At 46.8% G+C, this 15,941-nt stretch overlaps 1 pseudogene; it reads right to left on the bottom strand.

Moving 5' to 3' along the window:
* Positions 1-13,992: 13,992 nt before the first annotated feature.
* LOC118594225 lies at positions 13,993-14,911 on the bottom strand (annotated as a pseudogene).
* Between the last annotated feature and the right edge of the window lie 1,030 nt (positions 14,912-15,941).

Genomic DNA, 15,941 nt, shown 5'->3' on the forward strand with positions numbered 1-15,941 from the left:
ACCTCCTTGCTTTGTCCCTATTCCTTGACTCCCCAGGATTCTGTTCCCAAAGTACTTTCTTGATGGGCTCATCCTAGCAAACCCCTTTGCATGAAGTCCTGGATCTTCCCACAGTTAAAAAGTTTGGGGGTCTCTGCTCCTCTCCATACCAGAGACAGCTACATCTCCTGTTGGGGTGAACAGATTTGTCTGTACTGGATGACTAGTCACCACAGATGTCTTCTTCAACGACAAAGAGGATATTTGTTGCAAAATGTGAGAGGAAAACAGGCCTTCAGCTGCTGCAGAGTTCCTGTCCCAACTCAGCCCCCAACACCGAACATCCCCTCAGTTTCTATCCCAGGCCCCCAGAAGAAAGGGGGTGCTTAGGGAGTCCTCCTGTCTTGAATACCAACAATATAATAAAGATCACAGCAACTACAAAAACATTTTGAACTTGAGAGGCCTCCTGCACAACATTTCCTCATTACCTAACTTATCAGGCATGTGAGAGTGGAGGAGGGGTGAGGGAGGGGCTGGAGAGAAGGGGCCAAAGCCTATTAGAAAGAATTGTAATACAGATTAGTGTCTAAAATCCAGCTTCCCTAATGTAAGATTCAGAAATGAATAATGTGCCAGAACAAGGCCTCTTTGTGCCCTTTGTCACAGCCTGGAACATGACTCATCTGTCATCAAGCACTTACAGTGTTAGCACAGTCCTATGTTATCGATAATGGTGTCTGTGTTACCACCTGGGCTGATCTGCCCTCCTGTTCCTGCTAAGAAAAGGGCACAAAACTGAAGGGAGCACTTTGAAGTGGCATCTGCTTGACAAAGGAGAAACACAAATGCTCCTCGTGAAGCGGAAACCCTACTCCTGACACTGGCCTTGTTACATTGAAAACCTTTGTCCACCGCCCACCTCTCCCATGATTTGTTACCACTCCACATTTAGAAATGCAGCTCACCTATAACTCAAGCATGATCTTGTATTCCTTTCATTTATCCTTCTATTTTCTGTTTTGTTTTGTTTTGTGGTCTCAAAGCTATGGCTCAAGGTGGTGGTGGTGCACGCCTTTCATCCTAGCACTCAGGAGGCAGAAGCAGGCAGATCTCTGAGTTCAAGGCCAGCCTGGTCTACAGTTCAAGTTCCAGGACAGCCAGGGCTACACAGAGAAACCCTGTCTTGAAAACCAAAACCAAAAGAAAACAAAACAAGGAAATAAAAGAAAGAATCCAGGTCATAGTATCTGAGAGAGAAATGAGAGTCACAGAATTGTTCTCTGTACAATGTTTTCTGATTTTTCCTTTACATGCCCTTCCTCAAACTTCTCTAGCCTGGTCAGGGGACTGCAAATGCCCAAAAGGTCACCAGAATCCACCATGTTTGCTGCAAGAGATCTGCCCAGAGTAGAGTCAAAGCCACTGCAGGGCAGGATCTGAGGCTGCAGACACTTCTGGATGCTGAGTCACAGGACGTGCTAGAACCTGCTCTTTCCTTGCAACATCCTGCTGGAGCTCAGCAGTCGGTAGGAATCTGGAGTGCTGGTCACAAATTCCTGCAGGATTCCCAATCACCCATTTCCCTCTGGCCCCAGGTCTTTAGACTAGATTTCTGTCCCTTCATTCTGCTTTTGGAATCATTGTTCTCTGCTAGCTCACTTCTTTCTTCCCCTTTTATCTTTGGTTCTTCAGTCTCAGAACTTTGTTAAGTACCCTCTCACCACCCCCAGTTCTCCAGGCATGTCCAGAACATGTTGAAAGTTAACTGTATACACAACATGGGCTCAGATGGGGTGTTCTAATGTTCAATTAAATAAATTACTGCATCTATTATTATCATCTTGGCAGTTTCTCAACTCACAGATTTTTACAAGCTGGGCCACTAGAAAGAACATATTACTAGCTTTGGCTTCCAGACTGAGTCCTTCATTCCACCTTGAAACTGTGGTATTAAGAACAAGACTGCGCACTAGTTAAACAGTGAAGTGAAGCAGATTTTATTCTTGGTCAAGAAGAGCAGAATAGGGCTGGAGAGACAGCTCAGCTGTCAAGAGCACTGGCTGCTTTTCCAGAGGTTCTGAGTTCAATTCCCAGCAACCACATGATGGCTCACAACCATCTATAGTGGAATCTGATGCCCTCTTCTGTCATAAAATTGTACATGCAGATAGATCACTCATATATAAGATAAATCTTTTAACAAAGAGGAGGAGGAGGAAGAGGAGACTGGAAGTCTAGGAGTGGTGGTTGAGTATGCATCTAATCCCAGCACCTGGGAGGTGGAGGCAAAAGGGTCAGGAGTTCAGGGTCATTCTTGGCTTCATAGTAAGTTCAAGGCTAGCCCATACTACAAGAGATTCTGTCTTTAAAAAACAAAAAAACAAATAGCTGGACATAGTGGCTCACACTTTTAGTCACTGAACTTAGGAAGCAGAAGCAGGTGGATCTCTGTGAGTTCAAGGCCAGCCTGGTCTACAGAGTGAGTTCCAGGATCGCCAGGGCTACGTAAAGAGACCCTGTCCCAGACAAACATACACAAGCACACAAACTTTTGATGTTACCCACCTGTAAAAGCCAATACTGGGGAGGCAGAGCAATAGGACTTAAGCTATACTTTAAAGCTAGCCTAGGGCATGAGTGTGCTGTGTCAGAAAGAGGGACAAATATGTTTGTGTTTTTCCACATCAAAATTTATTAAAGAGCAACTTCATCAGGTACAGTGGTTTCAATGGCAGCAATTTACCAGAGTTATGCTTCCTTGATAGTCCTTACCAACTCAAACACAGATTTTTTTTAACTTTCAATTGAATCTTTGTAGATTTTACATCAAGCATTCTAATCCCTCTCATCTCTCCATTTTGTTGATTCTGCCCTCTGCCCTTGCAATGTCACTGCAAAAAGAAATTTAAAAATTAATAAAAAACAAAACAAAACAAAACAAATCTCAGCTTGGAAGCTGTAGTGTGGCCCAGTGAGTTACACTGATACCATCCATCTTTACTTGTAAGTGTTCATTGCGATGAGTCATTGGATGGTTCCAGGCCTCTGGCTTCTGCTACCCTATCCATGCTGGGCCCTCACTGGGGCTTCTCTTGGATATCCTGTTGTTGCCCTGTGTCATGGAGGTCCTGCAGCTTTGGATTTGTAGGTTTGTCCCCTTCACAAGCTCTAGAAGTTCATAGAGGAGATGGAGGTTGGGGTGGCCTACCTGGTACTCCTGGTTCTGGGCCTGGGCGGTAGCTGGGTTGGTCAGCCTGTGTCCTCTCACCCTCACCGCCCAGGTGAGCTCTCCAGCACTGTCTTGGCTAGCTCACCCAATGCAGCAGACAGTAAGGAGAGGGACCAGTTCTCCTGCTCTCACACCTTGGGTCCAGCCAAACACAGGGTTTTTGGTTTGGGTTTTGGTTTTTTGGTTTTTCGAGACAGGGTTTCTCTGTGTAACTTTGGTGCCTTTCCTGGAACTCACTCTGTAGCCCAGGCTATCCTCGAACTCACAGAGATCCACCTGCCTCTGCCTCCCCAGTGCTGGGATTAAAGGTGTGTGCAGCCACCGCCGCCACCACCACCACCACCCAGCCAAATTTTTTTAAAATTCCAATCATAATTATTACTAATACTAGCTCAGATCATGTATTGCACATCATCTGTTAAACACACACACACACACACACACACACACACACACACACGAGAGAGAGACACAGAGAGAGAGAGAGACAGAGACAGAGACAGAGACAGAGACAGAGACAGAGAGACAGAGACAGAGAGACAGAGAGAGATACACATACACACAGAACGACTCCACATATGACTCACTCAAGGCTGCCTGAGAAGCCAAAGCTGGGAAACAGAGGAACACAGGAGTCTCTCCATTGGTAACAGACCTGACTGAGCTGGAGACACTGTGCTGCACACAGTCAGACTGCATGGTAGGAGCAGAGGTGCAGCATCAGGGAACCAAAGGCAGAGCTGGGTCCAGCTCAATGAGCAGGCATATCATATATGTATGGATGCAGCCTAGATCAATGAGCAGGTATATCAATGGATGCAGCCCAGACAGGCAGACAGGAGGATGTGCAGATGGCCATTTAAGAAGAACCAGTCAGCAGCAAGAACCACCCTGAGCTGAAACCTCCTGGGACAGCTGAGTGTTCACTGCTTGTTGGTTCTTGACAAACACACTGGGTGCTCTGATAACAGGTTTTTGGGGTGCTATTGCATTGTGGTACTAGGTGTCCACTTCTTTATAGGGTTTAGGTGAGGGAGTTACAAACCTCGCTTGGTCTGGTATGTCCAGTAAGTTCTCAAGTCCTGTTTTCCTGGCACAACTTTAATATGGCCACGTGCCTTTACAGTCCCCAATTAACAGCAATAAAATTTATAATATGTCATCCTGTCTGCTCCTGGAAATAAATAACTTATTAGTCTGTGCTGTGTGGGTGGTGGTGGACAGATGGTATTGTCCTCCAAATAGAATAAAAACCTGCCTGTAGAATGGAGTCTCTCAAGGCAAGGCAGTCTGAAAACCTGTTATATGGTATCAAATAATTTAGAGCAGGATACAGCATGGTCTCAACATCTGATCTATATAGAGAATTCAAGGCTAGCCAGAGACCCTACCTTGAAAGAAAGGAAGGAGGAAAGGGAGGGAGGGAAGGAGGGAGGAGGAAGGAAGGGAAAGAGGGAGGGGGAAGGAGGGAGGGAGGGAGGGAAGAGAAGAAAAGGAGAAAAAGAGGAGGAAGAGGAGATAAAGTTGCAAACCAACCTACCAGCCCTCTCAGGTTGCAGATATACCATTAAAGAAATGAGGGCAAGAACTGGGCTGCTGCGGCTGAATGCTGTGTGTGCTCTGGGAATGTGGGACTTTCCAGGAATGTGGTGACACGGCTCTCCTTCCTCTAGTCATCTCAGCACACTTGCTAGTAGCACTTCCGGTGTGTGTTGAAATGGGGTGTGCCCTGTCCCAAGTCACTCGATGTGCATGTGCTGTTTGTTCGTGTCTGGTAAGTTCACGTGCTGGTTTCCTGATGTGGTGTGAGGTGGGCAGTCCCCCAGCCACTTATAAAATAAACACACAGACGCTTATATTATTTAAACTGTTTGGCCTAATGGCTCAGGCTTCTTGCTATCTAGTTCTTCTATCTTAAATTAACCCATTTCTGTTAGCCTATATCTTGTCACGTGGCTCATGGCTTACCGGTACTTTACATCCTGCTCCTCATTGTGGTGTCTTTCTGCCTCAGCCTTCCATTTCCCAGAATTCTCCTCCCTCTTTGTCCTGCCTATACTTCCTGCCTGGCTACTGGCTAATCAGCGTTTTTTATTTATCAATCCATGATCCACAGCAGAGTACACTGTAGGATCCCAACATAGACAGAAATCCAGCTGAGACATTCAACCTCAAGGACTGAACAGTATCAGAGACAGGCACTGTAGGAAGAGCCAGAGCACAGCCTGAAAGCGACTTTAAACGTATGTCATTCCAACTGTTCTTTTCCCAGAGAGAACCCTGACTGATACAGGTGATATGAAGTCACAACGTGCCCACACGGTTGGGCATGCCCAGCAGACCTAGACACTCCCGCCTAGTTATTTCCGGTTCAAAATAGCCATTTCCGGGTCAAAACATCTCGCGTGCCTAGGACTCCGCGGCTTTGCATGGTTGTATAAAGCGCGCGCAGCCATGTAAGCTACACGCAGTTCCTGTACGCATGCGCGGCCCACCCTTTATAAGGCCGGCGCCATTTTCGCACGGGTCTCTCTCTCTCTCTTTTCTCTTGACCACGTGTGTTTCCCACAGGCCTGTCACGTCTGCCTCTTCCTATCCTATCTCAATAAAAACTCTTCTGTGGATTTGTGGTGTTTCGGGACGTCTCCTCGCAGGGTAAGAGCGCCAAATAACTACCAACAGGGGCGTTGTTACTATTCTTTCCTCTCTGTCCTTGTTCCATTGTTCCTGTCCTCCCGGCTTCTCTTCATGGTCAGTTGCTCTGTCCTCTCCTCGGTCTGGTCTGTTGGTGAGACTTTCCACCGAGTCTCTTTTGAGTTAGATTTTGAGTTTCAGCAGATTATTTCTCAGACTGGGTTTTCTTCAATATTTCTATCTTCGTTTAATGTGCATTTATACCTTGCATCACCTTCCTTATTTTACTCAACTGTTTGCTTTTTTTGTTTGTTTTTTTTTGTTTTTTTGTTTTTTTGTTTTTTTTTTGAGACAGTGTTTCTCTCTGTAGCTTTGCGCCTTTCCTGGAACTCACTTGGTAGCCCAGGCTGGCCTCGAACTCACAGAGACCCGCCTGGCTCTGCCTCCTGAGTCCTGGGACTAAAGGCGTGTGCCACCACCGCCCAGCTAACTGTTTGCATTCTTGTTCCCAATCTTATTTTCTTCATTCTTTTTGAGTTCTCTGTCTGGGATTTCATCTATCTCATGATCACCAGATGCCCATTATTATAGAATTAATAATTTTTAAGGAGTTATGTTGTCTTTTTTTCAATTTTCTTATGTTATTATAGTGGGATTTATGCAGCTGGCATTATTTCTTTGCTTTGTTTATTTTTTCATCAGCTATATTCTTTTAAGTATTTGCAATGTTCACATGACGCCCAGATGTGGCAAAGTTGAAGAAAATCGTTTTGTTTTTGTTGACAAAGTTCAGAAAATAGTTCCTCATGGGCCTGGAGAGATCACTCAACAGTGGAGAGTCTGCTCTCTCTGATGACTTGAGGTCAAGCCCCAGCAACCATGCTAAGTGACTCACAACTTCCTGTAACTCCAACTCCATGGGATCTGAAATCTATGGTCTCTATGGGTTTTTTGTTTTGTTTTGTTTTTTCTGTTGTCTTTTTTTTTCTTTCTTTTTTTTTTTAAATTTATGGTCTATGGGTTTTTGAATCCATATGCAAGCACATACAGAGAGAGAGAGAAAAAGAGACAGAGAATGAGAGAAAGAGAGAGACAGACAGACAGAGACAGAGAGAAAGAGACAGAGAGAAAGAGACAGAGAGACGGAGAGAATGGGAGAAAGAGAGAGAGAAAATAGTTCCTCAGTCAGGAAGCATCTGATGCCTTTTTAAGGTTTTACCCGTGAGAACAACCCCGAGTGCTTGATATTACCACTATGCGAGTACCATCTTAGCCAGCTGGCAACAGTGAGCCCTTTGGCTTCCATAGCTGTTGGAAGATGAACAACAATGGACAGGATAGAGTGTGCTCAGATAAAATAACTAGGAGAAGCTGGGATACGTTAGGGTCCACAGATATCAGAGATTGTTAAAGCTGTGGGATATTTAAGTAGGAAGTCAAATGAGAGGATAAGGATGCAAGAAAGAGGAAGAGATGAAGGAATAAGAATATGAGATAAGACAGATGAGAACAGTTAAAAATGCCTTCTTGGCAGCATGTGTTGGAACCCATTTAGGCTTTACCCAGCGGGTCTGCATAAAGAGGATGACTGGACCACAGGCTGAGCACCAGGTGTCTGGGATGGTCTGCACTTGGCTGTGCTGGGGGAGGTCTTCTGCTCCACCCCTTGGCATTCCTTTAAATACCAAGGGGCAGAGACAGTCGAAGCCTGACGGATTAGGATCTTGAGGTTATCCTGTGTTTTCTATCTGTTTCTCTCCCCTCTATCCTTTAACTAATATTTCCTGCTGCTCCTACTCAAAAGTACTCTGAGGGAATGTGGGGGTGAGGGGTGGCCACTGTTAGTATTTAAGCGGCGCTAGGAACACGTCCCAAACACGACAAGACCACAGAAGAGTTTTATTAAAGAGGATAGAGGTGACAGGCCTGTGTGAAACACACGTGGGTGAGGAGATAAGGGTGGGGGGGAGACTCATGCAAGATGGCACCGGCTTTTTAAAGGTTGGGCTACGCATGCGTACAGGAACTCATGTGGGAACTCCACGCATGCGCGCGCTTTACGCAACCATGGAAAGCCACAGAGTCCCGGTCCCGCGAGATGTCTGACCCGGAGATGGCTATTCTGAACCGGAAATAGTTAGGCGGTCCGCCAGGCAAGCCCAACCGTGTGGACATGTAATTCTCTATCATTCCTGACTCATATGTTTTAAAAAAAGAAAAAAAAATGTGGATAGATGGGTATGGGACGCCGTTTCTCTCAAAGACTGCTTCAGACTGAATGGTGGACGTTGATTGGTTTTTGGGGGAGATGGGGAAGCTGCCTGAAGTCCTGGGATGAAATCCTGTAGCTGTGTCCATCCTCTATGGTGTGGCTGGTCCTAGGATGAAGTCCTGCAGCTGTCCGTCCTCCATGGTGTGGCTGGGAACCTTCTAGCTGACAAAACACTGGTGACATAAAAAGCTTAGACTCATTATTATTTTGTTTTTGGAATTGACATTTATCTGAGGTAGATCTGGTCTGTCTGGTTGGAGACATGTTAGGGGTGGCTGTGATGTTTTAGTACTCTGCTTGGTTTTTTTACCTGAGACAAGCCTTATTTGAGGTGGTTTATTTAAGGCACCTGCTTGTTTTGTTAGTTTAGCATTTGGGATATACAGGTGATCAGTTGTTGAGTACTGAACAATGATAGATTGTTATATCCTTACCGCCTGGATATTTTGATGGTCCCTTTTGCCTCCGGCTCTGTGTGGCCCTAGTTGGGAAGGGTGATACCTTATTCCTCTGGAATTGGTGATAAGGCAGTGGATCCTGATGTCCTCTGGAGCTTGAGAGTGCAAGGCCCTGTTTGTTTTACTGTATATGCGGAGAGATTTTTTTGGGATGGAGGTGAGATAAAAGGTTTTAGATGAGACAGGTGGACCCAGTGAGGAAAGCCCTCGAGTTTAGCGGCTGTTGGAGTCACAGGAATTACCTTGAAGGGTCCCTGCCATTTAGGGGAAAGAGGTTAAGGGCACTGGCCTGGAGGAAAGAGAAGAACCTGATCCCCGATGTGGATTGGAGGTGGACAATGATTGTCACACGGCTGAGGTAATGACCAGTCTGTGTAGCTCAATAGGATAGACCTTAGGTGACATAAGAGAGGTGTTAACAGGCTATCTGGAACAGCTGGAGGGTTGGATAAAAGACCTGGTGCTAGAACTGGCCTTCCATACATTAGTTCAAACAGAGAAATTGAAAGAGGCTTTTTAGGAAGAGCCCTGAGCCCGAGAAGAGCTAGAAGCAATAATATTACCCAGTCGAGGTGAAGCTCCTGTGACATCTTAGTAAGAATGGTTTTTAAAGACCGGTTGGTACACTCTGCCTTTCCTGAGGATTGAGGACGGTATGGGATATGAAAATGCCAAGGAATGTTAAGAGCCTTAGCTAGTGTCTGAGAAATCTGAGAGGTGAACTCCGGGCCATTGTAAGACTGAAGGGAAGCAGGAACCCCAAACCGAGGAATAATCTCTTGGAGAAGGAGGTCTGCAACTGTCTGAGCCTGCTTATTAGAAACCGGATATGCCTCCACCCAATTTGAAAATGAGTCCACCATCACGAGGAGATATTTAACTTTCCTGACGGTGGGCATATGGGTAAAATCGAGCTGCCAGTCAGTCCCTGGAAGGAAACCTCTAGCCTGGTGGGTGGGAAAAGGCTGACACCTGTACTTGGTATTGGGATCTGTTTTTTGGCAGATCTCACAAGAGGCAGTAATAGTTCTTAAGAACTGTAAATCCTCAGAGGTGGGCTGCAGGTGAGCTTTTACAAATTGAGACAGAGCAAGATTATTAGGATGAAAGAGCTGGTGTAGGTAGGAGAGAATTTGCTTAGTGTCAGGAGTTCCCTGTGAGGGTGTAAGCTGTACTGTATGGATTCCCTGTGGTGGGTGAGGTGAGACCTGACCCTGGAGGGCCGCTGTCCTGGCTGCCTGGTCAGCCCGGTTGTTTCCCCTAGAGATGATAGAGCTATCGGTCCGATGAGACCGGCAGTGGACAATTCCTATAGCCTTAGGGAGGTGGGAAGCCTCCAGCATGGCCATTATTTGGCCTGAGTTAGATATGGATCCCCCTTTTGCTGTGAGAAGGCCACACTGACTCCAAATAGCAACATGGGACAGAAGGATATGAAAAGCATATTTGGAGTCTGTGTAACATTTAGAGATTGTCCCTGTGCCAATTGGAAGGCACGGGTGAGAGCTTCAGCTCAGCCTGTTGGTTAGTGATGTGTGCAGGTAATGCCTGTGCTTCTATTATCTCAGTAGCTGACACTATGGCATAACCCGCCTTTACGGGTCCCCTTCGTATAAAAAGGAGCTGCCATCTGTGTACCAAGAATAAGAAGCCTGAAGCAATGTGCACTTCCTGTATGTGTCAAGGGTGAGGTAACAGTTCCTCTAAGGTTTCAGTGCAGGAATGAGAAGGAGAATAGTCAGCATTAGGTTGAAGGAGGAGGCTTGAAATATTAAGAGGTGGACAGGTCCAGAAAGTAAGTGTGGCATCCTCTAGTAATGCCACCTGGAGAGAAAGAACCCTGGAAGGAGGTAAAGTTTGTAAGCCTTTGTAAGTCAAGAGATGGGACAGATTATGGTGAGATAAGACAGTAATGGGTGACCCAAAGCTTAGCTTCTTTGATTCCCGAATAAGGAGCTCTGCAGCTGCTAGGGCATGGATGCACGGCGCCCAGCCCTGACTAGTAAGGTCTAACTTCTTTGACAGATAGGCTACAGGTGTAAAGGAGGGTCCCAGCTGATGTCCTAGAGTTCCCAGGGCAAATCCCTTTCTCTGTTACATAGAGGGAGAGGGGACAGGTTAAGTCTGGAAGATGAAGCCTTGGGGTCTGGAGAAGAGCCTGTTGGAGCTTCTGGAAAGGTTTATTAATAGGGTGAAGGAGGGGCTCGTGTGGGGAGCCCTGAACTGCCTCATATAAGGGGCGAGCAAGGAGAGAAAAAGATGGAACCCACAACCGTAGGAAGCCAGCTATTCCTAGGAAAGACAGAATCTCCTGCTTAGTAGAAGGGACTGTAAGAGACTGGATTAGACGCTTCCTGTCTACAGTAATAACCTTGTGGGTTGGGGTAAGAGTTAGACCCAAATAGGTGACCTGGGGAGTTGACAGCTGAACTTTAGAAGGAGATACCCTGTAACCTCGGCTGGATAAGGAAGTTAATAGAGCAGAGATGTTAGTTTGGCTAACCTGCAAGGATGGGCTACAGAGTAAAATATCATCTACATATTGTATTAGTTTAGAGCCAGGGAGAGACAGAGAAAGCAGGTCAGAGGCCAGAGCCTGACCAAATAGGTGTGAACTGTCTCTGAATCCCTGTGGAAGAACAGTCCAGGTCAGCTGCGTGGACAGGTGAGTGTCAGGGTCAGTCCAGGTGAAAGCAAAGATATTCTGAGCCTGAGCACTGAGAGGGATAGAAAAGAAAGCATCCTTGAGATCTAGAACGGAGAAGTGAGAGGTTCCTGAAGGGATAGTGGACAGGAGAGTATAAGGGTTAGGCACTACAGCGTGGAGGGGGACCACTGCAGAGTTAATGAGCCAGAGGTCTTGAACCAGGCGTTAGGTTCCATTAGACTTTTTAACTGCAAGTATAGGGGTGTTAAAGGGTGAAGAGGTTGGGCGGAGCAGTTTTTTCCTGAGAAGGTCAGAAATGATAGGCTTACGACCTCTTAGGCTCTGGAGCGAGAGAGGGTACTGAGCTTGGGTGATATATCTGGTAGGGTTTTGTAGCTGGAAAATAATAGGCTGATGGTGTCTAGCAATAGAAGGATTCTGGGTATTCCAGACTTTTGGGTCTACCTGAGAGGCTGGCAAGGGAAAAGAATTGTTAGTCAGTAGAGTGAGTGGCTAGGAGAAGATGATGAGCTGCTGGCACATCTGGGACGAGGCGAATGTGTGGAGCAAAAGAAATGGATGCTCCTACCTTAGCTAGAAGATCCCTTCCTGTTAAAGGAACAGGGCAGCTTGCCACCACTAAGAATGTGTGTGTGAGAGGGATGCCTCTGAAAATGCAGTTGAGTGGTGGTGTCTGGTGAAGTAGGTAAGGCTGTCCCCCAACCCCAACAATTTAGGGAGACAAGAAGGAGAAGTAGGCCCCCAAAACTCTTTCAGGACAGAGTAGGTAGCTCCGGTGTCCAAAAGGAACGAGATGGGGCACCCATTTACCTTTATTACTACCCTAGGTTCCCTGTGTGAGATGGGAGTGGCCGGGGTGGAAACCGGGCAGCATCAGTCATTGCTGTAAGCCAAGCCTACAAAGTCAGCCGGAGGGTGGTCTTCGTCTGGTGTTCCTATGTCGCTTGGGACATTAGGACAGTCAGCTGACCAGTGACCCTTTTGGCAACATTTTGGACAAGGCCTTGTCGGTGCCCTCCGTTGGGCGATGGTGCAGGCCCAGGCCCAATGGCCTTCCTTCCCACATTTGAAACAGGGACCAGACGGCTTTCAGGGAGCCGGTCGGACAGTGTTTGCCAGCATCTGGTAATGTTTCTTTTGAGCTTTTTCATCTCTCCCATGGCACACCTTAAATGCTATCGCCAGCACATCTGCCTGCGGGGTCAGAGGGCCATTCTCTAAACCTTTAAGTTTGTCCCTAATGTCAGGGAAGCTCTGTGAGACAAAGTGGGTCATTAGGAGCTGCCTGCCCTCAGGGCTCTCTGGGTCTAAACTAGTGAACTGAAGTAGAGCCTTGGTGAGCCGCTCTAGGAAGTGAGATGGATTTTCGTCCTTATCCTGAATTACCATTTTTAGTTTTTCATAGTTTACTGGCCAGGATTCCACGCTGAGTATTATAATCCCAGTGTGGTTCCTGGTCAGGAACCGCCTCAGCTCCTGGAGGATGTGAGGGGTTGGTCTGGTGAACTTCATCTGCATGAGTTCTAGCCTGTTCCCATACTCGCCTGTGCTCCTCAGGGAGTAGATTATTGGAAAGTATCATGTATATGTCATGAAAGGTGAGCCTATAGGATTGAGTTATATATTGAAACTGTTTAATAAAGGAAGCAGAATTAGAAGTATAAGAACCCAGCTTAGCTTCTATCTGAGAGAGTTCTGCGAGAGAAAATGGAACATGAACCTTAATCAGTCCATCCACACCAGCCACCTCTCACAAAGGGAGAACAGTGGATGGATTCGGATGGCTGGAATCCGGCGCTTTAGCAGTTCGAGAGCGTGTAGTAGGCGGAGTGAAAGTTGGAGCCAGAGCAGGGCCCCTGGAAACGGCCGCTGCCGAGGAAGAATCAGCTTTAGAGGAAGAAGGATCCAGAAGGGGAGCTGAAGGAACAGACATCCTAGGAGTAGGAGCCGGAGGTCGGATAGGTGGAGGTTCATTTTTTATTAATTTCTAAAGCATATTTGGGCCATTTCTTAGTACACAGACGGATAAGCTTAGGAATCTTTAAGTAAGGCATTAAGGTAAGAGGTTTCAAAGCCTCAAGAAGGCAGCCTAAGGGAGAATTAGGGCTGATTGAGTTGGAAGCCTTATTTCCCATGTCTGCAGTGGAGAGGCAAAAATAAAAAAATTTAAAAAAAAAAAAAACAAAAAAAAAAAAACACGATCCAGAGGTCCGATTTTGGGCGTCCCCAAATATCGAGCATGGATCTACTTGGGCACAAGCTGCCTTATCAGCTCGTCAGCTGATAAGCGGGGGCCCTGCTGTGTGAGGCAGACTCCCCGGGAGCCCTTAACGCTCTCAGCCACCCCGTTGGGCGCGAAGAATGTGCCGGCTTCACACAGCCCCAGGACACACCCAACGGTGGTGGTCCTATCAAAACTATCTCAAGCTGCAGATGTGGGAGGTGACTGGAAATCCCGGCCCGCGATGGGGGCTGGCCGTAGCCAGTGAAGATCGTGGCCGGGGGTTCCCCGGCCTCAAGAATAACCAGTGAGGCGCCGGACGCTCAACGGTCGTTCTCATGGAGTCAGGAAACCGTTTACGCTAGCCGAAAAGGGGAAGACTCACCAATCAGCAGCGGTGTTGCATGCGGATTTGTGCGACCAGGCTAATGGAGAGTGATCTGTCACGAACGGAGCAGAGTTCCTGGTATGTGTAGCGCAGTTTCCGTCCCCGTTCCCGGGTTTCCAGGCGCTTCTATGAAAAAATCTTCATAGAAAACTGCTTTCACTCTCAGCAGCTCTTTTCTGAGCTCTGAGGAAGCTTGCCTTCTTTTGAGCAACCCAATCTTTCTTCTGGGCAAGAGACATTTTGGGTCGGTTCCACCTCTTCTTCACTTCTCTCTTGGGCTTCTTCTCATAGACTGGATTCTCTAGGATAGCAGCATGAGCTTTCTTATACATCTCCTCCATCACGTCTGGAGTCACGTTGTTCTTGAGGTACTGACAGAACTGTTTCTTATAAGCATCTTCGTCTTCCTCCATCAGGTAGCGCATGTAGTCTGCCACATTCTGACCCATGATGTGCTTATGGTGTGCTTCTGCGTTGAACTCCTTGCTTTCAGAATCATAGCCAGGGAATCGTTTGGTACTGTGAGGAATAGACAAGCCTCCATCCCACAGCTCCCTTCAGGGCCCCAAAAACTTTATTGCCAGTTGTAGTTCGGGCAAGACCTGCATCCAAATAGCAAGTGAAGGCACCAGGCTGACCATCAATGCTTTCCACGTTGTATTCATCTCCAGTCATCTCCACTTGGCCTTCTTAGATCTTGTCCATACCAAACCTATTGAGAAGCCTGCAGGCCAGCAGCAGGCTAGTGCAGTAGGCTGCAGCATAGTTTGTCAGGCCAACTTTCACACCGTACTTTGGTAGCTCGTGTGCATATGCTGCACACACGATCATGTACCCTTCTATACGGGCATAGGCAATCTGGCAGGTGATATCTCTGTTGGTCACACGAACCACCATCCGGTATTTGGGTGTGTTGTACTTGTTTTTGTCTTGGATCACCAATCGTTTCCGAGCATAGTAGTCAGTTTTACCCTCTCGCCGCCTTCTAAATCTCACTTGGTATCTCTTAAAGTAGGCCTTATTCTTGACAACTTTCACAAACCCCATCCTGCGGAACAGCAACCCACAACCCCGCGGCTCCACACAGACCTGCGGGGCCCAGCGGCACTAGGGGGAAAAAAGCCAAAATGTTAGTTTTTAAGTGGCGCTAGGAACATGTCCCGAACACCACAAGACCACAGAAGAGTTTTATTAAAGAAGGATAGAGGTGACAGGCCTGTGTGAAACACACGTGGGTGAGGAGATAAGGGGGCTCATGCAAGATGGCACCCGCTTTTTAAAGGTTGGGCCGCGCATGCGCATAGATTACATGGCTGCGCATGCGCTTTATGCAACCATGTAAAGCCACAGAGTCCCGGTCCCGAGAGATGTCTGACCCGGAGATGGCTATTCTGAACCGGAAATAGTTAGGCGGTCCGCCGGGCAAGCCCAACCGTGTGGACATGGAATTCTCTATCAGCCACCCCACAAGCATGCACAGGACCCAAACATGTCCAGATGGGAGCCCAGTGCTGGGAAGGGAAGGGAACCCTAGCCCTGTTCCTAACCAGAAGCTATTTTTAACTGAGAACTGTTCACAAAGGAAAAATCAGTTTTCTCCAATAGTCTCACCAGGTATAGAAACCACACTTAAGTCCCCAGGCGCAGCAGTAGATGACCAACACAAAGCAAACTCTAGGGTATTCTTGAAGCTTCCTTGTCTCACAATGCTTTGGGCATTTTTCTTTTTTCCCTTACAGGTCTTTCACACACACACACACACTAGTTTCCAGTGTTGTAGCTTATGGCATTTCTGTGTGTGTGAACATGTGTGTCTTTGCTACATGTGTTTCTTGTTATTTCTCTTTTGCTTTTTTTCTTCTGTTTGTTTTGTTCTATTCTGGTTGGTTTGTTTGTTTTTATCTTATGTTTTTTTTAGATACTTGTTTGTGTTCTAATAAGAGATGGAAAGAAAGGGTGTGGATTTGAGTGGCTGAGGAGTTGGGGAGGAGGAACCATAACCAGAATATATTGTGTGAAATAAAAACCAAACTACTTTCAATTTAAAAAAAAAAATGCCTTCTGGTAAACCAGGTGGAGAAACATACAC

This window comes from Onychomys torridus, chromosome 12 (genome assembly GCF_903995425.1).
Source record: "Onychomys torridus chromosome 12, mOncTor1.1, whole genome shotgun sequence".
Taxonomy (NCBI): domain Eukaryota; kingdom Metazoa; phylum Chordata; class Mammalia; order Rodentia; family Cricetidae; genus Onychomys; species Onychomys torridus.